General features: G+C 46.3%; 1 pseudogene; it reads left to right on the top strand.

The window, feature by feature from the left end:
• Window positions 1-22924, top strand: part of LOC119377854 (probable transaldolase) — a 33164-nt pseudogene extending 10240 nt beyond the window's left edge.
• Window positions 22925-24442: the final 1518 nt, after the last annotated feature.

Below are 24442 nucleotides of genomic sequence, written 5' to 3'. Positions count from 1 at the left end.
GGTTTACACCTGCTGTTTAGGTATTTTCAATTGAGCAGATCAGTCTTTCCTAGACCTGCAGTGTTATTTGAGGAATGTATAGTGGTACGCCTTGTTAACTATTATTAATTAAAAGCAAAATGCGACCCATGGAGTGACATTCTCAGTGACAGTGTGGCAATGTGTTGAGCTGCGTCGCCATGCCAGTCACGCCGCCTTGAAGTTCGCGCGTCACTTTGCTGCGACGTCATAGATTTTGATGGCGTCCTCAAGAGCATGTACAGTTGTATATCGGCAAGAAAACTGATTAAATTATGGTGCTGAATAGCCAGATAAATAACAATTTTGAGCTTCGGCGATGTTTTCTTGAGCGACCGTGGCTTTGAGAACCGTGACGTCACACTGACGTAACGCCGACGTTAGATTTCGGCGCGAGTTTCGAAAAGTGGAACGCTGACCCTTTAGTGTGTGTTCTGCGTGTTCTACTAATGAACCTACGATCGCGCGCCGGAATTCACGACCACAGTTCTCCTTGGAGAATTACCTTTTATTCAACTGATTTATTTGTTTGCCTTAGTGTCGTATTAACATCCATCGGCAGCAGGAGTTTACATCCCACAGGTAGAGGTAAAGAGCTCTCGCTGTATCTCTCACGAAAAAAAGAAAAGTACCCCCCCCCCCCTCCCCTGCTTGTCTGGTAAATCCCGGATAAACCCCCGATTATAGAAGGACGTCTCCTGCCAACAGGGCCAGACTGTACGCTGTCTCACGCCCTGTACTCGATTGGCACATCTCGGACGAAATACTTTGCGCTTTTTCTTCTTGGACTCGGAGACCTTGCCGTTTGTTGCACGATCGCTTATTTCGTGGTTCGTTATTACGAAAGAACGAGGAAGGCGGAACGGCCGCGGTTCCGCTTTCTGCGCCACGCACCGTTTGACGAAACCGCAGGCGCTTTTCGTGAGTCGGCGCACCAGCCTGTGCAGACCTTGACGGACAGGTGCCGTGTTTACCCGGATACTAGCCAACATTCACCGTCACGCCCTTCTTCCTCCCCACACGCTCTTTAAATGCTTTGCGGCCGGGACAACGCTTTGCTAACATGCAGCTGCGTGGTTTGAGCTCTGTTTAGTTTTACGTGCGTCCACAGTGTTCACGAAATAATGCTTATGTAAAATAATCTGATCGCTTTCATCGGGCTCCAAACGTCACTAAGACAGGGTCGCCACGCGTCGATCTCATTTCCGATATATGGGGCAGGCAAAATCATTACGTTTTTATAAAAGCAAGCGCGGTATTTGTGCGAGCGTCTGCGAGTTAAAGCACCATCTACGGAAGCGGTGCAGTCAATGTGCCAGGCATCGTGCGCTCCTTTTAATTTCTTGGTGTTGTGCATATTCGCCAATGATAGGCATTTACGCTGTAGAGTACGTGGCGATTGTTATGAACTTCGATTGAAAAAGCTGTCCAAGTCGCGGCAAAAAAAAATCGAAATGCATTGCCGTCGGTATTTGTTTGGCACGACAGCGGCTCATTTCCTGGTGCGTGGGTTATGCGCGTGAAAATACGGTACACACAGGCTGGCGCTGCCCTTGCCTGCCCGCGCATGTCTTCACCTAGAGCTTTTCGTGCGTTCTCAATCGTTAGTCATCAGCTTCTGAACGTTTTTATTTTGTCTCCCTCGTGGGCCCGCAGCGCCCAGTTCCAGTCCGGCAACAGTTCCGGGCGGTTAAGCGCGCTCGCGATTTTATGCATTTTTATGCCTTTGTCTCGATTGCCAGCTGCCCTCCTTTGCTTCCTGCTAGGCCGCGTTTTCCTTAGTTTTGTTTTCTGCGCTTGGCAGCTTCCGTCTCTCCGGGGGCAGTCGTGGCCTTGGATTCGGGGAGCGGAAGACTTTGACCACGTTTTTTTTTTTTTCGTGCTTTTTTATTCGTCTAGCGTGGAGTCTCAACGCTTGAGACTGCTTGTTTTCGCTTTCGGCGTGGTGCCACTGACCTTCCTGAAAGTTTTCAAACTATGTACTGTTCTTTTCGTGTTCTGCACAATTAACCTTGTTGGAAGTTAGCGCTCGTCTTCGTGTACCTTTTGTCCTCGTCCGTGAGCTACCAACTAGCCCAAGCCGCCACCCTACTAAGGTGGGACAGAATTTTGATAAAGGTGAAGGACATTGTCTTGAGCAAGCGGCGGCGGCGGTCATCGTGACAAGCGCGCGCGCTCACACACATGCCCGTTGCGGTTCCGTTCGTCTTGCCTCGTAGGCACCTAACTATACTGCAGTAAGACTTTGATCTGGGCAAGTTGGTTCACAGCAGTGGGAAGGCACACCGCAACTGAGACAATGGACAAGCGCTCGTGTGTGTTGCGTGTTCTTGTCCATTGTCCCAGTTGCGCTGTGCCTTCCCATTCCTATCTGTACGTGGCCGTACCGTAGCTACTGCAGAACACAAATAGAATGTGCTACCCGGCAGCTGCTGGTTTCTTTTTTTTTCCCCTTGTACTCCAATTAATGCGGACGACTCTCTATTATGAGTAGGCTTCATTGCGGCAAACAATGTGGGAAAGCCAGCTTACAGAGACTAAGTTTGTGGTTCGATCCTCTGAAGTCGGCTTCACTTCTAAACACGATTGCACTGCTGCAAATGCATTTTTCCAAGGGCAGTATAAGCAGTCTTACATCAAAATATGAAAGCCCTGGGATCTTTTAAATTATTTTATTAATTGCTTGCTCTTTCCCGAGGCACGCGCGTGTGCTGGCAAAGCGAGGACGCGGCAGCTGCTGATTTCATTTCATCATTGTACGTACTTCAGCGTGGACGACTACCGCCATCTCGGGGAGCCCAAGCAAACGTATTGCTTTTTGCACACGGCAGCTTCGTTGCAAACAACGCGACTTGAGTGCACGTTGTCGTGACTCGTGATAGCTTTGCACGCGGGGACACAAAATGGCAGACATTGGCGGAGCGCGCTCTCTGTGGACGCTGCCAATGATGCTGCACCCCCTCCGACTGCGGGAGGGATGCCCTCTGCGACGGGCCTCCTGAAGTGCCGCCGGGCACTAATCAAACGGGCCCGTGAGGTCGTCCCTAGCCGTCTCTTTCGCGCGCGCTGTTGAACCGGAGACAAAAGAGGAATGTTAGCGACATTGCATGGCGTAGCCGGGGGGTGGTGGTTGATACCACCCCCGCCCCCTCCGTCCAGCTATGCCAAATCTTAAAATTTTGCATACACATGCGCGCGTGCGCAAGCATGTGCATACAGAAACGGTGGTTTAACTTCTCTTTCCCCCAAAAAAGACATTTCTGGCTATGTCCTTGGTTAGCGACATTTGGTATTGAATGTTCCCATGCGCCTCCGGCCTAGTTGCGCAATGGTCCGCCGAATTCCATTGCATTGCTATGCGAAAAAGCCACTAGTCTTGCTGTAGAAGAAAAAAATTTTTCCAGAGGTTGAGAGCAGTTGTGTTGAGACCAAGGAAAACACTTAGTGATTGCTCACATGAAATTCATCGCGTTGAAAGCTGTGATGTGGTTGAACTGCATGATGTATGCTAATGATAATTGATTTCCCTGTGGATGTATCTTTACTTCGAATGAGATGATCACGTAATCATTGGTTATGCTTTTCTACAGGGTGTCTTTTTTTAGGCAATGCAGATTTTTTATTAAAATCTTATGACAGTTGGGCTCCTATCATTTTCGCACACAAACTCTATGTTGAGGCAGGAAGACTTTGCTGCTACTAAAATGACATTGACATGACTAATTAACAAAAACTGATTAAGTAACTTTTTATTTGTTGACTTGAGGTGGTGGAAGCAGGCACCTTGCATAATATGCCATTTCTTTGCTCCAGCAGGAGGAATCTAGCAGCAAATAAAATGTGCAATAAAAATATTGTGCGGTTTGCACTTCTTCAGTTTAGGGGTGAATGAGTGGATGCAATAAATTTCTAGAGTCGATCAGAAAAATTAGACTTAAGGCCACTTCCTTAATTGCAATGACATCAAGAAAACTTGACTTGTACTCCCAGTAAACAGAGCAATGCAGGTGAAAGGGGGTTACAACCTCGGAGACCACTCCCTCCTTCCCTCCCGGCCGGTGTGCCACTGCAACACTGTAATAAAATGAAAGATTTTATATGAAGCACGCTTGCTACGGTTATCTCTGTGACAACTTGGCTAGTTGAAACAAGACGTGATCCTTCATATCGACACAGCAAACAGGCATTTTATGTTTGGCACAGCATGAATGAATATTCCACGGCTCTAAAATACTGCAAACTTTAGGACTAAGCATATTGTGTCATAAGTGCATTTGTTGACCAGCCATATCTTGAAGCGATAGAAGAAACTTTGTAAACTTATGTGGAAATTAATGTGGGATGGTTACCTAATGCCATGTGGTCATACCTGCCAGTGTTTGCAATTTTCTAGCAAAATGCTTGTATTTATTGAGCCTATGATCCTTAGGACACCCCAGTTTTTCACCCCGGTATAGGGAAAACTGATTTCAGCTAAATCTATGTAGTACAGTTGCTGATGTATTTGTGCATTATTATGCCATGTTTTTCAATTGTATGGCTCAACAGTAATTCTACTCGCATGCACATCTCATGCAATCAATGAGCCTTCATCTTTCTAGCTGAAGTAACAGGTTCAACAAATCAATGCAATCATTTCTTACTAATGGCAAGAAAACTGGAAGGTTTCCACCTGCATCAGTTGTCATTCAGCTTATGTTAAAAATTTTTTTAGTGAACTGCTAACTTCACACGTTTGTTTAAAATTCTTTCTGTTGAGGTGTTCTAAACAAAAAACAGTTCAAACACCATAGTCATTGGTGTTCGCTTATGACTCCACATTTCTAATTTTACTTTTTGTTCAGAAAGAGGTGTTTGCTACTGTTTGTCTTTTTACTGCTGCCCACTTCCCTCTGTCATTATTCACAAATGAAGTAAATGATTGTGTACATCTATTAACCTTGTTTTCTAGTGCTTCCATACCGTTTTGGTTTTGAAGATTTGTGCAGGGACTTTCCAGTTATCAGAAGATGAATGTTCATTGAGTGATCTCTGCGTGTTTGTGTCACAGGACCCTGGACGAGCAGGTGACCAATGCCATGGACAAGCTTGTCGTCCTCTTCGGCACAGAGATTCTCAAGATCATCCCCGGCAGAGTGTCCACGGAGGTTGACGCCAGGTAAGAAAGCCGCTTTAACCCACCAAAGGGCTAGGACGTTGCAAGAAAGACGGGACCCATAACTTCGAACATATGTAGCATACTAATTTAATAAACAGACTACCCAGCTTAGCCATGAGTTATGATGATGGACAGTCCAAAAGTGTGTCGTGTCACACTTGCATAATATTACTTGAGTCACCAGGAACCCAATGGAAAGAATTGTTCTACAAAGTATGCATAATGCGTTTCCCGGTTAGCTTTTGAAACTGCATTCGCCCTGCCGTACAGCCGGATGTGCAGTATCTTTTGAAACTGATTACAGCAGACTCTCAGTAAATGGAAATCTCTTAAATAAAATTTCTGCATAAATGAAACAGCTGCCTTTAATACGATTGGTTTTGTACCTGAATTCTGCACCCCTGTTCATCTCTTATTAAACGGAACCCCTGTTGGGTGGTATTTATTGCACTCTTCTGCAAGATTTTTGGCGACTCAGGCTCGGGTCTCCCACGATGGGACGTCAAGATCTTGTCTCAGCGCCGTCTCGCGGCCCTGCTGTACAGTCCAGAGTTGGTTGCCGAGGTTGTGGCTGCGCAGAGCGGTGGCCCACCTCAGCGATAGGGTCTCGGAGCTTAACTCGTTATTGCGTTGCGCATTACATTCCCATAGCATGTGTTTGATTGTAACTATTTCCTGTTTGCATATCTTGCGTGTGTCTTTTTTGTGTACTTCGAGAAATATTCGTTTGAGGTGATAGTGGTTCGGAAAGGTATTTGTTTGTAGAACTCTTGTTAAGCAGAATGTTTTCCTAGTCCTTTCAGGTTCTGTTTAATGAGTCTACTGTACCTTATCACTGTCTCGAAGCACATGAACTACTTAAATATCGGCTAAAGATATCTGCTCCAGGCGTTGCAAGGAGGAAGGAAGAGCACTTTTTTTCTTGCCATTAGGCTGTTAGTGTTAAACTGCGTGCTGAGCTTCCAGTCCAGCTTGTCAAAGAAAGGCCCAGCAAGAAACTGGACGAGAGGACAAAAGAAATGCACAGGGTAATGCATGTCACCGTTTGTGTGTGTGTATTTCTTTTGTCCTTCGTCCAGCCCCTGGCAGCGCAAATAAGCCATGAAGTCCTACCAAGTGGCCCCCATAGTTTCCAGCAAGAAAGTTGCGCAAATCCTACGCATAATAAGAATTCTGTGGAGCATTTTGCAGGCTGTTGTCATTCCGTGTTCATTTGTAGCAATATGAGCCACAACAGTAAGAGGTCGTGTATGGGAAGGTCAGGGAGGCAGTTCGAAATTTTTGAAAAGCAGGTTAAAGTTTCAGAAAGGTTACGAAACATGGGTCCTTCTGACACTTTCACCTAGCCTATACTGAGTTCACAGCATTGCCAATCCTAGCCACAATCAGCACTTTCTGTCTGTCATTTTGTATGACCTTGTACCCTAGGTACTTCTTGGGGAAAAAAGAAAGAATGCCATTGTTCAATTCATTTTGTTCATACGAGCTGAATTTGTGTGAAACTTGGTTTCACACAATTTCCTGATGCAGTGGATTCATGCACTTCACAGTGCACCTGTTTACTCGGAACATACAAGCCTGTTTAGTGACACTAAGGAAAAACAGCGCAACATTCTGACAGAACACCAGAAAAAGAAGGGAGGACACCACTGTTCCTGTCCCTTCGTTGTCTTGTGTTCTGTCAGAAGTCTGTGTGTGTTTTCCTGTTGCAACCATGAACAAACTAACCCAAGCTTCAACCCTAGCAAGCTTTATTGTTTAGCAACCCTTTTGAATTGATAAAGAGTAGGCATGCGCAGATAGTAAATTTTAGGTTCAAAGCGAATAATTTCGAATTAAATTTGAATAGTATATATCTCATATTATAAAGAAAAATGAGCATATTTGTCATGACCCAACTAACCTGCACAGTATTTTTTTAAATGGAAACAAGTCATGTGCAAATGTCGTTCTTTTTGCTTCAAAGGGAGTGGAAGCAACTTTGAATATAGTAGCAGGATTTGACTTTCACTAGAATGCAAGTGACAACCTGTGTTGGACCTCTAAGCCTTCCAACTGCGGCGCGGTTAACATTGAGCCAAAAACACGTCTTGCAAGATGAACCGCTTTAATGGAACTAGAAACAAAAAAAAAGAAAAGAAGAGGGCGAGCCAGCGCTGCTATGTGAGCACGCGTCAGCTCGTGAGGAGCATCCATAATGATGATGTTTGGTCATCTGTAGACGAATGACGAAGAAAAGGAAGTCACAACAGTCTCCCGCGCCGACAGATGACGTTAGTTGGCTTCCAACGGGTAAAGTAGCTGTACGGGCCGCTTCACAACAGAGCTGTCGGGCAAGCATAAAGAGCAGGTCCTGACAATGCTGTCGCGTCCGCTGATCAGTTCCTCTATGCGGGCCAAACTCCACAGTTGCCTTGGAAGCTGTTTATCCCCGAGTAGAACTACGTTGCCTTTCTTCAAAGAGTCATTTCTTTTGGCTTGGTTAGATGTAAAGTTCCTGAGTTCATTAAGGTACTCTTTATACCAACGAGACCAAAATGCTTGCATATCATCTTCTCGCTTGCTCCAAAGTTTCTTCAGTGCATCGTTGGTAGACTCGGTGTTGATTTTCAGTTCGTAAGGTGGTAGCGTTGTCAGTCTCCTTCCAACGAGAAAATCTGCTGCCGATAGGGGGTACGGTTCATCCACGTCGTTGAACACGTAAGTCAAAGGTCGAGAATTCACCACGGCCTCCACTTCTGTTAGTAGAGTAACTAACTCTGTCCGACTGACAAGCCGTCGCCCAAGCATCTTCTTTAAGCAGGTTTTTACAGAACGAACGAGTCTCTCGTAGAACCCGCCCCACCAAGGAGCGCTCGGGCAAATGAATTTCCATTGGATCTTCGAGGAGGAAAAGAAGGCGAGTACGTCGGGGTGTCTTATTGTTCGCCAAAGCTTCTGTAGGTCCTTGGACGCTTTGACGAATGTTCGTGCGTTGTCGCTGTAGATAGTGTGACAGAGGCCTCGCCGTGATACGAATCTCCGCAGGCCGCAAAGGAAATTCACTGTGGTCAAGTCTTCAACCAGTTCCAAGTGAACAGCTCTTGTCACCGCGCACGTAAAAAGAGCGATGTAGGAGCGCTCGTGGGGATGCCCTTTGATGTATAGTGGCCCCGCAAAGTCAACTCCACTCACGACGAACGGAGGGGCTTGAGTAGCACGATCCTGAGGCATACAAGGTGAAGATTGCTCAACAGGTTTACTCTGTAGGCGTTGGCAGATGACACACCGTCTTATTGTTTTCTTCACAGACTGTCGTGCTTGAAGAATCCAAAATCGTTCTCGAACTTGAGTCAGAGTGTCTCGAACCCCCTCGTGGAAGACCTTTGCGTGAGCATGATTGATTATCAGCATACTGAGGTGTGAGTCTTTTGGTAGGAGGATGGGATGGCGAGAACTGTACGAGTCGTCAGCCCTGGGAGCTTTTCCTTGTATCCGAAGCAGCCCGTTTTCGTCTATGAACAGTCTAAAATGCCCAAGTGGACTTTGTAAAGGGAGCGGTTTCTTGCTCGCGACACAGTCTGCTTCTTTACCAAAGTGGGATCTCTGTTCCTCTCGAAGCAAATAGCACTCCGCTTGCTGAATTTCCTCAGCAGACAGCTCCCCAGACCTATCATTTTCCTTCTTCAACCTTTTGGCATAACGGAAGACCCATGCCGTTACTCTTAAAAGTTTGGTGAGGCTGCTGAATCGTTCAATTTCAATCAGCGATGGCAGCAATGGCCTCGTATTAACAGCATGGGTACTGACCTTTAGTTCTGTCTCAGCTGCCTCGAGCTTTCCGTTTTCGATGTCAATCCTTCCCCCGTACACGGGCCAGCACGTATCAGACATTGCAAGCCATCTAGGTCCAAACCACCACAACTGCGACTGATTCAGTTTGAGTGCAGACAAGCCTCGAGTGAGCAAATCGGCGGGGTTTTCTTTTCCAGGACAATATCGCCATCTGGTGTACTCAAAGTTCTGATTTCTTGCGTCCGGTTCCGCACAAACTCCTTCCAGGTAACGGGATCCTTGTTAATCCAGCAAAGTGTAATCAGGGAATCGGACCAAAATGTTGCTTCACCAATTCCAAGGTCTCAATTCTTCACGATGTAGGCGTACATTCGGGCTGCAAGCAATGCTGCCATCAATTCCAGCCTCGCTAGAGTGACCGTCTTTAACGGCGCAACTCTGGTCTTTGCCATCAGTAGCATAGTCCGGACGGTGCCACTGTAGTCGGCCGTACGAAGGTAGGCTGCTGCCCCGTATGCCGACTCGCTTGCATCAGAAAAGATGTGGAGTGCTGCCTTTTGGTACGGGCCTTCTCCGCCGGCTGCTAGGAACCTTGGAATACTGAGGTCACTAAGCATGGTTACCTCCTTGCTCCATTTCAGCCTGACAGCAGACAACTTGGGTGGCAATGTCTCATCCCAGTCGAGGTTTTCCTTCCATAGATCTTGTAAGAAGATTTTCGCCCGTACTAAGAAAGGTGAAAGAAACCCCAAAGGGTCGTAGATCCTTGAAACTGCCTGAAGCACAAAGCGTTTTGTAATCCGATGCTCCTGTATGAACTGGAGGATATCCTGGGGCTTGAACGAAAACGTATCCGTCTTCTTGTTCCAATGAAGTCCCAGTACTTTCAGAGGTCCAGAAGGTGAGCAAAGAGATTTTTCCTGTGAAGTGATTCCTTGTTCGAAGGCGGTAGATACTAGAGGATCGTTGCTGGCCCACTTGCGAATGTTCATGGAAGCTTGCCTGAAGATCTCAATTATTTCTTTGTGCATCTGGATAGCTTCTTCAGCTGTCGGCTCCAATCAGAAGATCGTCCATATATATGGAGTTTTGCAATCGTCGAGCTGTCACAGGATAGAGGGTTTCTACGGACCTGAAGTGGTGTTTCAAAGTAGCAGTCAGTAAGAAAGGACTTGAAGTAGCTCCGAAGGGCACTCTAGTCATTCTCCAAACTTCTATTTCCGGCACTGGGCTGTTCACTTGTGGGAAAGTTTTGAACCACAAAAAGCGGAGCGCATCTCTGTCTGGTTCTCTCAGGCCAATCTGTAGGAACGCCTTCTCGACATCGGCATTCATCGCTACCTTGTAGCGTCGGAAACGAAGCAGTAGGGTCACTACGTCAGGATTTAGATTTGGGCCAGCTTCCAGGTTATCATTCAAGGACTTTGAACCAGATTCGTGAGAGGATGCGTCGAATACGATGCGTACCTTCGTAGTAGATCGGTCCTCTCGTATTACAGCTCGGATGTGGCATATAATACAGGGGTCCAAGTGGATGCTCTTCTGTTTCCGGTACTCTTTCAGCAGATCCTTCATCGAGGTACAGTCTAATAGTCTCATCGTATCTTTTCAAGAGCTCGCTGTCCTTGTCAAGTTTCTTCATCAAACTATGCAGACGTTTGGTTGCAACTGCATAGTTATCTGCCAGGTAAACCCTTTCCTTCCACGGTAGCGCGACTTCGTACCGATTGTCTTTCTTCTTGATGTTGTTCCCGAAGTTTTCCAGCACTGAATCGGCGACCTTCGTTCCTTCGTGTTCGGCCTTGATCCCGATACTTTCAAGATCCCAAAACCGAGTCAGAAGTTTCGAGATGTCTTGCTCTGTCACCGTGGCTCGAAGGACTACGACACTGGCACTCTGTATTACGTTGGTTGTAGCAGACAGCGGCCCTTGAACAGTCCATCCCAGTCTTGTCTCGACACCTTTCAGCTTTTCGTGCACAGGCTTCACGGTACCAGTTACTAGATCCCAATAATAGTCTGAACCAATGAGGACCGCAATCTGTTTGTCTTCAACTCCTTGCAGAGAGAGAGCTTGCGTATCCAAGCGCATCTTGTTCATTTCTCTCAAAACGTTTTCTTCTGGTACTGGAATGCATTCACTGCATATTGTGTCCACCACCAGCGCATCGATTGAAATCGGAATTTCCTCTTTGGCAGGGAGAATCGATACTCGCACCCTCTGCATGGTTTTCCGCGCGTTTTCCCCACCGAACACGCCTACGGTCAACGTCTCCTCTTCTATTACTTCGCAGCCAAGTCTTTGGGAAGCTTTCGCCGTAATGAAGCTCCGCTGACTTCCGCCATCGAAAAGGACTCGGTAGCGACCAGAGGTTTTGGTTCCTGATATGGTGGCCGTCAGAGACTGCAGCATTACGACTGAGCTTGGCTGCTTGGAGATTAGATTGACCGATGCAGATAGCACCTTCTCCATGTCGCCTCTGATCTCTTCCGATGCGCAAACGGATGTTGCGTGCCTTCTCGCACACTTTCCACATTTCAGCCGGCTTCTGCAATCTTTCGCCAAATGGCCCTGCTTTAGTCAACGGAAGCATCTTCCGGCTTTGGTAAGCATCTCCTTTTTGAGCGAGAGGCTGATCTCCTTTTTATCACAAACTTCAGCAGAATGCTTTTCGGAACGGCAAAACAGGCACTTCTGCGGACTACTAGCTGAGCTTTGTAGAGCAGCTGTCGTGGAAACGTCTCGTGGATGGCTGGGCTTTAATCCTCCTTTCTCTGGTGTGCGACGACTTCTGTGTATCTCTTGTTCGGCCACAGCTTCCTGACAAGTCAGTTGAAGGTCGAAGAATTCCAAAAGCATTTGAAGCTCGTTATCTTCTGTATTCGAAGAAGCTGCAGCTGATGATGATTTCTTGCGCGCCTCGTGAAACCGAAGTACCATGTCAGTCGGGAGAACTCTTAACAGGATTTCTCGCAGCATGGTGCAATAAGTTGTCGAGTTCGTGCCAAGTGCCTTGAGGCTTCGAATATGAACCTGTACTTTGTCGTACAGTTTCCTCAGCTGATGGACGTCTGCTGATGATGACACCGGTTTGAGGTCCAGCAAACCTTGTAGATGATCTTGAACGATGATCTGTTCATCTCCAAACCGCTTCTTTAAAATTTCAATGGCGTCTGCATAGCACTCTTCCGTAGCTTGCAATCCCGATATAGCTGAGGCGGCTGCTCCGGTCACCAGACTGCTCAAGTAGTTGAACTTGTCAGCTGTGCTCAGCTCGCTGTTGTCGTGAACTGCTGATGTAAACTGGGTCCAAAATCGCGGCCACTGTCTGCGGTTCCCGTCAAATTTCAGGAGTTCTAGCTGCGGAAGCTTGCTCTTGCCGGAAGGTAACGGGTGAACGTTAGTAGGGCGTGGGGTTGGAGGCGACAGACATTCATTCAGTTTGACGCGTAGGTTCGCTGTCAGGGTAACAACCTTGTCACGGTATTTTCCGGCGTCTAACGTCTCGCTGTCTAACAGGTCGTCTGGCGTCTCTTCAAAAATCGCCTCATCAACTTTTTCTATCTGTCCGTAAAAGGAGCTGATTCGATCGAGGAGTACACTTACAGTAGCTTTCGTGACCTCTCGATTCTCTCGCAAGTTGCCTTCCGCCTCGGCCAACAGGACATCGAGTTGAGACCGCAGGCTCTTGCGTCGTCTAAGCTGTCGTTCCATTCTGTCGCACGCAGTCGGGGAATCTCGCCGAGGTCGCAGGCGCCGCGTCTTCTTAGCTGTCGCGGCTCCGTGCGTCAATGATGTCAGCGATATCTAAAGGTCCCGGGTTTCGGCACCATGTGTTGGACCTCTAAGCCTTCCAACTGCGGCGCGGTTAACATCGAGCCAAAAACACGTCTTGCAAGATGAACCGCTTTAATGGAACTAGAAACAAAAAAAAAAGAAGAGGGCGAGCCAGCGCTGCTACGTGAGCACGGGTCAGCTCGTGAGGAGCATCCATAATGATGATGTTGGTCATCTGTAGACGAATGACGAAGAAAAGGAAGTCACAACAACGTGTTGTTTTAAAATTTACTATACTTAGAGCATATAAGCTGGTATAACAAGCTCTTAAATTAAAAAAAAATGATGAATCAATGTGAGGGTAATATGTTCTATTTAACCTTGAAGTGGGGCTTCGCGGCAGTGCGGATTTTTCCTGCATCAGTGTATTCACGGTATAGCACCCCTCCACTGCAGTGAAACCATCGTTACAGGGGCTTACATGTGGTTTATGTACATCTATTTGTTCATTTCGCATACTTTAAAATTTCGAGTAATTTAAATTTGTGTCAAAGCGAATTCGAATACTGTAATATTCGTTCGAATATTCGGAGTGCTAGAATATTCGCACATGCTTAATAAATAGTTCTTGTTCCGCTCGCTTGGCAACTGCCCCATCCTTGCCATCTCTCCTCCTGGTGTGCAGGCTGTCGTTCAACACGGAGGCTTCCATCGCCAAGGCTTTGCAGCTCATCGCCCTGTACAAAGAGCATGGCATCGACAAGAAGCGCATCCTCATCAAGCTGGCCTCTACCTGGGAAGGCATTCAGGCCGCCAAGTGAGCAGCTTTTTGTTACACAACTGGCACAGCGTTTTGAAATGGAGAAAAGAAAGCACAGTGACAAGTTTCCAGATTAAGAAAAAAATACTGCAGGTTCAAGATAGCAAATCGGTGACCAAAGCAAGGAAATAATTATGGTGGATAGTTTGTGCATGGCCCATACAACCACGTCATTCTGAGACCAAAGAATTATTTCAAATAAGTGTGGAGCCCTTCTCCTATCAAGGAAAATGGGGGCAAGCGAAGCTTGTGCCTGACCTACTACTTCTATTGCGATAGCAATTATATCGACAGTCTCGACGGGTTTTTGCCGTCGCCGTCATGTCCCGTATAAAATCGAAATTGATAAGATGCGCCCGCACATCGTATGTTCTACCGCGGGTAAGAGCGCGCGAGCGGGGGCGATGAACGCGGCTGAAGCAGGGATCAAACGAGCCGGCCCATTTCCGTTGCTCGGAGGGTGCATGCGATAACGTCACCCCGCTCGAGAGGCCTGCCGTACCCGTTTTGAATGAGCATGAAAAGACGCGAGGTGGAGGGGGTGTCGCTCGAGCAGCAACTTTGAACTTTGATTCTAAGGGCGCAGTCGCTGGCACGCGCACGCTATCTCAGGAGCCATCAGCTGGCGGCTGTATATTCCTTCTACGTGCTGCACTCTCATCGCGAAGTGACTATGCGGAAAGAACATATCTCCCTGGAGCGGCCGTATTCTCTTACACCAGCATTTTGTAGTTCAGCGAGATCAGATAAGAGTTAGCTGCCAGCCTCACTTCGTATAACACTAAAATTTGTTGCTATCGCATTCCTTGCTTCACCCTTGCGGGGAAACTGTAATTTTTCCTTCTTTCTGTCACATTGTGCAATGCTCCCTCTTTGGTTTTTTTTTCTTCCTCCAAGCCGGGAATCGGACCTTTACCCACATGCTTAGCAAACGCAACACTTCTGTTGCTACAGGCAACAATGACGGTCATGCGTGCAATAATGAAAGGCCACAATGTAATGTGGCAGTGTGAAGTGACAAGTGACCTCGATAAGAGATCAGATTGCCACACTCTAAGCCAAAATCGAGTATTTTGGGAGTGTTTCTGCCACACAACAACAATCGTCATCCACCTCGCGTGCTTTCCTCGCATTATCACCGCGGTCGCGGCACTTCCCGGTCACGAACTGCGCGCGCGTTATCAGCGTGACATAGCATTCTTGACAGGAAAATGACGAGAGCTGGGTTTTCAAGAAAGGAAACGCGAGCAAGCCAGATGACGATTATTGTTGTGTGGCAGAAATACTCCCCAAATACTCGATTTTGGCTTAGAGTGCATATCAGAAACGGCTGACCGCCAACAAGTCCACAATCGAGAGAGCATCAATTATGGGAAAACGGCCCATACGTGACCACAAAAATCTGTAACTCATAGAAGCTTTGCTTAAAAGTTATGTTTATTATTTGCAAAGATATTTTTGGTTTTAGCATAGGTGTGGAGTCAAACTGTGCAATTGCTTAATTCGTTTGCTTTAGTCATGTTTATCTGCATCTGTGTTTCTTCTTCCGCATGCAGAGTTTTGGAGTCTCAACATGGCGTTCACTGCAACATGACCTTGCTGTTCAACTTCACTCAGGTGGGCACAGAGATTATTTTGCCGAAGTGTGCCAAGCACACAGTTCTGTAAACTGCATCCAGCATTCACTAAAAGCATGATATTTGTAATGAAGGGGCTCTCCATCTATGCTCAATAAGAGGTCAAACGTTATCGACTAATGCTTTATGGTGCGAAGCTACCCATTACCCTAGGGCACCATAACAAAAATATTTTCTTCAGCATGTGTAATGAACTAACAATGTAATGGTGAGCAATTTGAAAAGCTCCAAAAGGCAAACCCTGATCTACTTCTCCAATAAAGTGTAGTACCTATGGCATTAAGTCATCAAACATGTCACAAGACATGTTTTTGACAGTTTGTTGCAAAATGCACTTCATGCAGTGTACGTCTGCCGTCATGATATCGCTATTGATATCTACACCTGCCTTATTGAAACCGAAAACTTCTTTTAAGTAGGCAAATCCAATGCTCTCCTTGTTTAAGTGAGATCAGTGTTCTTCAATCTGAAAACATATAGCATCACCACACTTAAACGATTTACCTGTCTTGCCAGGTGACTAGTCTATCTTGCCAGGTGACTAGTCAAAAGTACAGAAATCCAGAGGGCTTTAGATATGCGAGCTCATGGAGTGAATATGGATCATTAGGGAAGAAGGTTATGCTGTCGTCTCTGCTTCGTTTGATTCTGCTTGCTTACTGTGCTTGCTCGTTAATGGCAGCAGCTTTTAAAGGGATACTGAACAAAATTGCAGAAACTGACAAAAACATTGAAATTCTATTCGGAAGACACAACTGTTCCAATAAAATTTTTCTACGTATTCTTGGAGGATTGTCCAGCATGCAGTGCGCATGCCAGTGCAAACCAGTACGTCCACATTCCCGCGGCGCATGCAGGTTGCATGCGTTCCTGTCCTCGTCTTCCGTTTCTCCACCTCTCCTTTTCAATCTCGCTGTCCCCTTTCCACAAGTCATCGCAGCTCATGTGATGACATGTTTGCGTCACTCTTGTGCCGATCAATAAACAGTTGGCACTCTTCTTAGAGCACTGCATGGGGCCCGGGCCGGCCCGAAAGCCCGGGCCCGGCCCGGCCCGCGGGCCGGGCCGTCCGAAGCGTTTTTCGGCGGGCCCGGGCTGGCTCGGGCTTGGAAGTGCTGGCCCGGGCCGGGCCCTGGCTTTGAATCTCGGGCCTGGGCCGGGCCCGGGCTTGAGGCTGCGGGCCGGCCGGGCCCGGGCTTGAGGCTGCGGGCCGGGCCGGGCCCGGGCTTGAGGCTTCGGGGCCAGGCCGACTCGGACCCGCTCATTAAAAGGCGTAAGTCGGGCCTTCGAGCACACGCAAACGTTAGTGGCATTGCGAGGGTCTAAGGATACTGTGCCAGCTGAAGGACACGTGCAAAGAGTTGGCTCTTAGTAAAGCTTAGCAATAAAATAGAAAAGCAGTTGAAGTGCTATTTTTTCACCATTAGAGATACAGATTGGCACTGTATATTTACACTAACGTTTTGTCTGCGGGACCAGGGCTTTGTCAAAAAGTAACAAGTACATCGTTGGGTTTCCTTATAAGACACGCCAGATCACGTATATATATACATTAGTATATTATATATTAACAGCACTAACAATGGGCCAGATCACGGTTGTTCCCACGGGAGGAATAAAGATTTCGGTCTTGTTATTCGAGGTGGACACATACGGTACATTTCATTTATATTCCTTGTATTACGTGCCAAAACCACGATATGATTACGAGGCACGCCGTAGTGGCACCGGATCAATTTCGACCACCTCGAGTTCTCTAACGTGCACCTAAAGGTAAGTATATACATGGGTGTTCTTGCATTTCGCCCCCATCAAATTGCGGCCGCTGTCGCCGCGGGAATCAAACAGCTTAACCGCTGAGCTACCACCGCGGGCTAAGCAACATTTCGATGCATGCACACACCGAATTTTCCGTCCGATCGCCCGCTACAAAGAGCACGGCATCATTAATAATCATCATCAACAACTAATATGCTCTAGCGGGCCCGGGTCGGACCTGGTCATAAACAAGCGCGCCCTGGATTAGTTTAGTAATGAACGCCCGGGCCCAGGCCGGGCCCGGGCGTGGAACGACGGGCCCGGGCCGGGCTCGGGCTGGGTACGGTCAAGCACGCCCGGGCCAGGGCCGGGCCCGGGCTTGGAACCACGGGCCCGGGCCGGGCTCGGGCTTCATAAAGCGGGCCCGGGCCGGGCCCGGGCCGTAAAATCCGGCCCGTGCAGTGCTCTAACTCTTCTGTCCTGTCTTCATGTTTCAAGTATTGCACCAGAAATATGTTTAGCAGAGTTAGAAAAAGGTTGTTTTTACTAAAGGTAATGTGCCGTTTAGTGTGTCATGTAGTGAATTGCACAAAATGCAGTTTGGTCCTCTGTGTCATGGGTTCAGTACTTTTTTCTGAATTTGCAATTTCAGTAAACAAGAAGTTCCTTTGCTTAACACATGTATGGTGTTAAGTAGGTTTGTGTGAATAGTAAATTTTAGGTTCGAAGCGAATAGTGATTTGGTCGAATAATTTCCAACCGAATTAGAGTAGTATATATATTGCATATTATAAAAGAAAAATAAGCATATTTGTCATGACCCAACTAACCTGCACAATATCTTTTTTTTATTAAAACAAGGCATGTGCAAATTTCATTCTTTTTGTTCAAAGGGAAGTGGAAGCAACTTTGAATAGTAGCAGGATTTGACTTTCAGTAGCATGCAAGTGATAATCTGTAAAATGTTACATTTTAAAATTTACTTACTTGGAGCATATAAGCCAGTATGACAAGCTTTTAAAGGAAAGCTGAAGTGGTTTTAGAATTCGGTAAAACTTTGTTGTTGACAAGGACCAACATTATTTCGGCGATGGGCGTAATTTTTGTCCGCATTGTGGCAGCAGGAACTATTAAAATAACACGGAAGAATACAGTTTCGACCTTGCTCCGCCCACGCGAAACGCGCCAGAAGAAAGTGGGGAGCATGGAAACTAACTAAACCGGAACTACGTCATCGCGTCCGCAAGCTTTTCGCGGAGCCACGCAGCACTGTCGTATCTTGAACTTTGGCCTCCGTGACTAGTTCCGGCTGCCGTGCATTGGTGAACTGACGCAACAGGCCATGCTTGAACAGTGCTGATGTTGCCGAGTGACGCGGTACATCGAAGATGACGTCCCACGCGTTTGCTCAGCATCTCAAAAAGCCCTGCGGCTGCAGCCGCTGCTTTTTGCCAAGAATGCTATTTGTGGTTCACTTCTGTGAACTCTTACATTGGTTTTCGAATTCAGCGGGGATGCAGACATATGATTAAATACTCCAAAGTAATTCTTTTAAGTGCTCAGCTTCCCTTTAACTTAAAAAATTATGAATCTATGTGAGGCAATGCCGTTCATTTAACCTTGAAGTGGGGCTTCGCGACAGTGCGGAATTTCTCTGGAAAGGTGTATTCATGGCATAGCATCACTTCTACTGCTGTGAAACCACTTTTACAGGGGTGGTTACCATGTGGACTAATATACACCCATTCCGTTTCATTTTGAACACTTCGAAATTTCCAATAATTTTAAATTCGAAACGAAGCAAATCGAATACGGTAATAGTCATTTCGAATATGTCGAAGTACTCTAATATTTGCACAAGCCTAGTGCTATGGAAAGGGAATCGACACCGTTTGATTGTCCCGTATTCCTTTCTCCGACCCTTTGGCCACCTTTGCAGGATTCGGCAGAACCTGATGGTCATACATGTATGCCCCATCAGTTCTGCGTTATGCAAGCAAAGGAATGAGTGGTATGGATTGCGGATCAATCTCTCTGAGATACCCATCTCATTGACGAATGTCGCAGGCAGTGGCATGTGCGGAGGCAGGTGTGACACTGATCTCTCCATTCGTTGACGTATCCTGGACTGGCACGTGGCGAACACCAACCAGAAGACCTTCGAGCCCCTGGAGGACCCCGGTGTGAAGAGCGTGACGCGCATCTACGAGTATTACAGCGGTACGGCTATGCAACCGGTTGTTATGGGTGCCTCGTTCCGCAACGTGGGACAGGTGCGAGCCCTCGCCGGCTGCGACCTGCTCACCATCAGGTGTAGTGCGCAAGGGCAGGATGCAGGTGGTTGACTAGTGCATGTGCAAACATTCTTTTGCTGGCTGTGTGGGTGCTGTTGCAGTTCAGTACTCAATTCAGCACTTTATGTACACACTGCTCTGCCAGCAGTGTGCTTGCATAGCCAGTGAGCAACTGTAGTGTCAGAAAGGAGCTTAGTACTTAAGGTACCTGTGATCAAGTGACTTTACAATAGTATAGTATGAGAGTGTACCCAAAAGTAATCAGAATATTGCTGTATGAAACACTTGTTACTGCCGCTAGACAAGTGTTGTGCAACAACTTTAGAGTTCGTAGCATCCAATGGCTTTCCAGGAACATATTCTCAGCATATTTTGTCATGAAATCAGTTTTGCGCACTGCTCATTTTTTTTGTGATGGCTGATTTAAGTGAAATGTGTGCATTTGTGAAATTCTGTTCCTTGCTCTGGAAAAATTCCTAATAAACTGTTTAGATGTTGAACAGTGCTTATGAGGGCACTGCTATGGGAAAAAAAAAAACAGGAGCAGATGTCGATTCATGACAAACCTCATTCTGAACATCACTCAGCTTCACAAATGGACTGAAATATCACAAAATTTTGTGCACTTGCGTAAAGGCCCATGACAAACCATTAGAAGGTTGGAGAAGCTATCTATCATATCTTTGAGCTCGGTTCAGTGAATTTTAAGACTAGGGGATGGGAAGGGTCACTGAGAAATTCATGCCCTGAATTTTTACAAATGAGCAAAAAATGGGGGGAGGCTTAAGCTTCGGCTTAAGAGTTGAACGCAATAGCGATATCCGGCCCCATCCTCATCACACTCGGTTTCGCTTGTCATTATGTTCAGTTGCCTAGCCAGCCACACACACACACACACGCACACACACACGACATACCTATAGTAAAGGTAAAGGTTTCCACAGACACCGATGCTGGAATTTCTGTGACACGGGCTCTTTAACGCTATCGCATTAAAAGAGCTCCAAATCAACCCAGGCCTTCTTTCCAGTGACAAGACAGTGCTATTCTTACGACCCCAAGACAAAACTTCGCAAGCACATGCTGTCCACTTACATTGACCATTAAGGAAAACGAGAAGTGTAATAACTAATCACTGTACCTGGTGAAAAGCACTCTGAGAGAAGTCACGTGATGCAATGAACTTGAAAGGAGTTGCGCAACACTTACCTAGTGGGAGAAATTGCGTACTATGGTAGCTCCACTCAGCACAGTGCTATACTGGTGTCTTTTGGGTACCCCCTTGTATTCATAGCTTCTGAAGTGTGTTCCTGCAACACGATTCTTTTGCAGCTGCTTGTGATGCCTATCAATGAGCATGCATACAGTCTTTTCTTTCTTCTGTGCAGCTCAGCAGCACCATCATGTTTTTGTACAACACGAATTTATGTGGTTTTCTTGTAATTATTGCATAGTTATGCAAATGGACATAAACCTTTTGAAACTGTTATAAGCTGTTATTGTATTGTAGCTGAACAGTTTCCACCAAGCTGGAATCAAAGTTTTGGTCCTGACCAAAAGTGTCCCTTTCAGCCCTGCCCTGCTGTCAGAGCTGGCTAACTCAACTGAGCCCATTGTCCACCACCTGTCCGAAGCAAAGGGTGAGTGAATTTAGACTTGCCAACTTCCAACTTTGTCGTATCGTTTATGAATGTGGACTTACTACGATTGCTCAAATGTTTTATAGTAGACTGCCATTATAACAAACACCGCTACAGTGAAATTTCTATCACAACGGAAAAAAAAATCCTACCACGACTGGTCTAGTGACGCAGGGCTCGAATGCTGACCCAGTGGTTGTGGGATTGAATCGCTGTTGCGGCAGCCGCATTTTCAATGAAGGAGAAAATGCTCCAGGACCGTATACATACTTAGATTTACGCTCGCGTTAAAGAACCCCAGGTGGTCGAAATTTACGGAAGCCCTCCACTATGGTGTGCCCTGATAATCATATCCTGATTTTGGGACTTTAATCCTCAATAATTACTAGTACATTACCACAACAAAATATTTTTAATTCCCCGTCGGCTTTCTATAGAAAACAAGGCAAAAAATGTCCGGCCACAACACATGCTTTTCCGGTGCACTTCTAGCTTCAACAAGTTTTCACAGTGCTACCTCATCAGGAAATCTAAAAAATAAGGCAGAAGTTCAGCGGAAGATGGAAGCTACGAAAAATTTGTTTACACAGGGTGTTGCTGGAGCCAAAGTTTCGACAAGTGGACTTGTCTTCTTCAGGCTCCAATTTTTCATCTCCTAAGGAATAGGATGGCCGCAAAATCTGCTAGTAGTTCGACAGTTTTTGGTTGGCTCGCGACAACCAGAGCTGTACGACCACTTTGCAATACCTGTAGTTTCATCGGAAACACTCTTTCCACTACCACTCGCACATCCAGATAGATCTTTGCCATTGAGATGTCTGGCGACAAATTGTCCATATTGAGATTGATTGAGATGTTCAACCATGATGCTGCCTGCGGGTTTGATGCATGTGCGGGTCGCAGTAGAATTGTTCTTCAAAATCTGTCGCCATGTTTCTGACATTGCACTCAAACGAACGTACTGCTCATTGTCACTAGTCCTGTGATTGTGAATGACAACCACATTGTTCTGATGCCACACGCACGGCTAGAACGCACCTAGTCTGAGCGAAACTACATTCTGCCACACTCGCTGTGAACGCAATTGCGGTCGTGCTGACGCAATCATGGGTTGACTATGAAAGTATGTGCACACAGTCCAATGTGCACAGAGTGTAAAAGTCCACTCTTTGCGACACCGTAACTGCAGCAGCAAAGGGTCTACAGACTGGTTGCCACAATTCGTGACTGGCAACAGATGCAGGCTCCAGATGTATGCACACGGCCAGCTCACACGAGGTTCAAAATGACCTTACCGTTTTGCCACAACTGCTGCAGACCGAAGCACATTCACTATCAAGCAACTTGATTAGACAGTTCGTTTTAATATGCATCATCTGCTGGCAATGTATTGCATTTATACCGATGCGCATTACCAAGTGTGGTACTGTAAAGATGTACCGTTTTGTTGAAGCTCTGTTTATACAAATAATTTTCGCCCCCCCTGGAGTTATGAAAGGGAAAGATTGCCATCCAAGAAAGGGATGGCAATTTGCCAATCCCCGGAAAGGCTTCGTCTTGGGTTCGAACAGGACGAGTCTTTTGCAACTAAGTGTTTTTTTCCCCTTTTCTTTCTTTCTGAGAAAACCACCATGGACTTCCTTGTATGTTTGTGCTAAACTAGGATGGATAACTATTTTTTTCTTCATAATCCTTCCTCTTCATGGGATATGCAGATCAATTCTGCAGAATCCCACAAGGAAGGAGTAAATTAATGAGATTCAGCTACATCATTTGCTCAAGCACACCTGCTTTCTTACCTCTTGCAGCCAAGAAGTTGGACTTGAAAAAGGTTGAAGTGGACGAGCCAGCTTCCGCTGGGAGCTGAAAGAAGACCAAATGGCAACGGACAAGCTGTCGGACGGCATCCGGAAATTTGCTGCCGACGCTGTCAAGCTGGAGAACATTATCCGTGAGAAGCTCAAGTGATGACTGCGCATCTGTTAAAGCCTTGGCAAGTTGAACGACACCTCGGAACGGCCATTGGCGATTGGATCGAGTCGCCTTTCATGGGCCCCCCTCCCACCCAAGATTTTTGTCACGCGGTGTGCCCTTGTGGTGATAGCTGGGAGCAAATTCCAACAAGCATTGATATTTTAATGTGACATTTTAACAACAGAAAGTTTTGCTATGATACATTAAAGCCACGTTTCGCAATATACATGAGACATGTTTTGTTTGTAGAATAAAATTATTTTTTTGTTGGACTTTTAAAATGTGCTTGTCTGACTGTTTTAAAAGCATTTTCATCAGCCATTTGATTGAGTACTGAATGTTGCTTCCACTCTTGTTTCTTGAACAGATGATTATCCTGTACTGTAGTATCGTTAAGTTCAGTACTGTTTGTTTTAGGAAGGACCCGTGTAAAATTCTCGTACCACTTTTATTTGTTCGAGTATTTATTTCAATGGAGGTGAAATGCTAGAGGCCTGTATACTTAGATTTAGGTGCACAATAAAGAACCCCAGGTGGTCGAAATTTCGGGAGCCATGCTGTACACATCCCTCGTAGACGTATTGTGGTGTTGGGACATAAAACCCCTACATTTGTCGAGTAATTATTTATTGAGAAATTGGACTCCGTAATTTAACGTATCATCTGGCCAAAGGCATTGCAAAGTCGTTAGAGAGGTGCAGTTCATCAACAAAGGTTACTTCTTAATGCAACCAGTTGAAAACATGGACAAGTCCAGTGCAGCTTCTAAAGTTAACGAGAAGACTATTCGTGTAGATATCCAATGTGGTGGGCTTTTAGTACCAGATACAGCTGGCACGTACTGTATATCCACCCTCTCATTGCACTGCAAAAGCAGTCTAGATTCATTGCACAAAGAGCAAGTTGGAACTTTGGCAGCTTTCATCATCTGTCTTCAAGCACTCGCGACAGGCAAGTTCCTCTAGGGGGGGCAGGGAGGCTGGGAACTTTGTGCTGTGCTTTGAATATTTTTTTCTCTTGGGGCAGCAAGGGGGGGGGGCGGAAATTTTAGGGGACATAATCTTTTTCTTTTCTTTTTGTGTGTGTGGGGAAGGAAGGGAGGGAGGGAGGGGGAGTGTGTTGCGACTCTGAAGGTGCCGCTGTCCAGCCACCGCGCTGCAAGCACGACAACCTTAAACGGCAAAACGAACATTCCTTTCCTCCCTCTGCCTCGCAAAAAAAGAAGCAGAGAAGGAAGAGGAAAGGTAAACCTGCTCTCCGTTAAGAGACCAGAAAAAAGAAAATCGAATTGTACCGAGACTTCCAGCCTACTTCATCTCGAATTCGCTACTCGTGCGTACCAATTAACAGTGCATCAGGGGCATAGCCAAGGGGGGGTGGGGTTCAAACCCCCCCCTGGAATATTTCAATTTTGCTTTTCATGTGTAGATATATATAATAGATATATATATATATATTATATATTATAATATATATATAATATATATATATATAATATATATATATATATAATAATAGTCAAGTAGATCCTCCGTGAGAAGTCCCAACGTTGTTTATTTCGACGTTTCCAGCCAGAGTCTGGCCTTCATCA

Source organism: Rhipicephalus sanguineus, unplaced genomic scaffold (assembly GCF_013339695.2).
Source record: "Rhipicephalus sanguineus isolate Rsan-2018 unplaced genomic scaffold, BIME_Rsan_1.4 Seq5869, whole genome shotgun sequence".
NCBI classification, from domain to species: Eukaryota; Metazoa; Arthropoda; class Arachnida; order Ixodida; family Ixodidae; genus Rhipicephalus; species Rhipicephalus sanguineus.
Note: the sequence above shows the minus strand (reverse complement) of the source record. Positions and strands in the feature narration are given on the sequence as shown.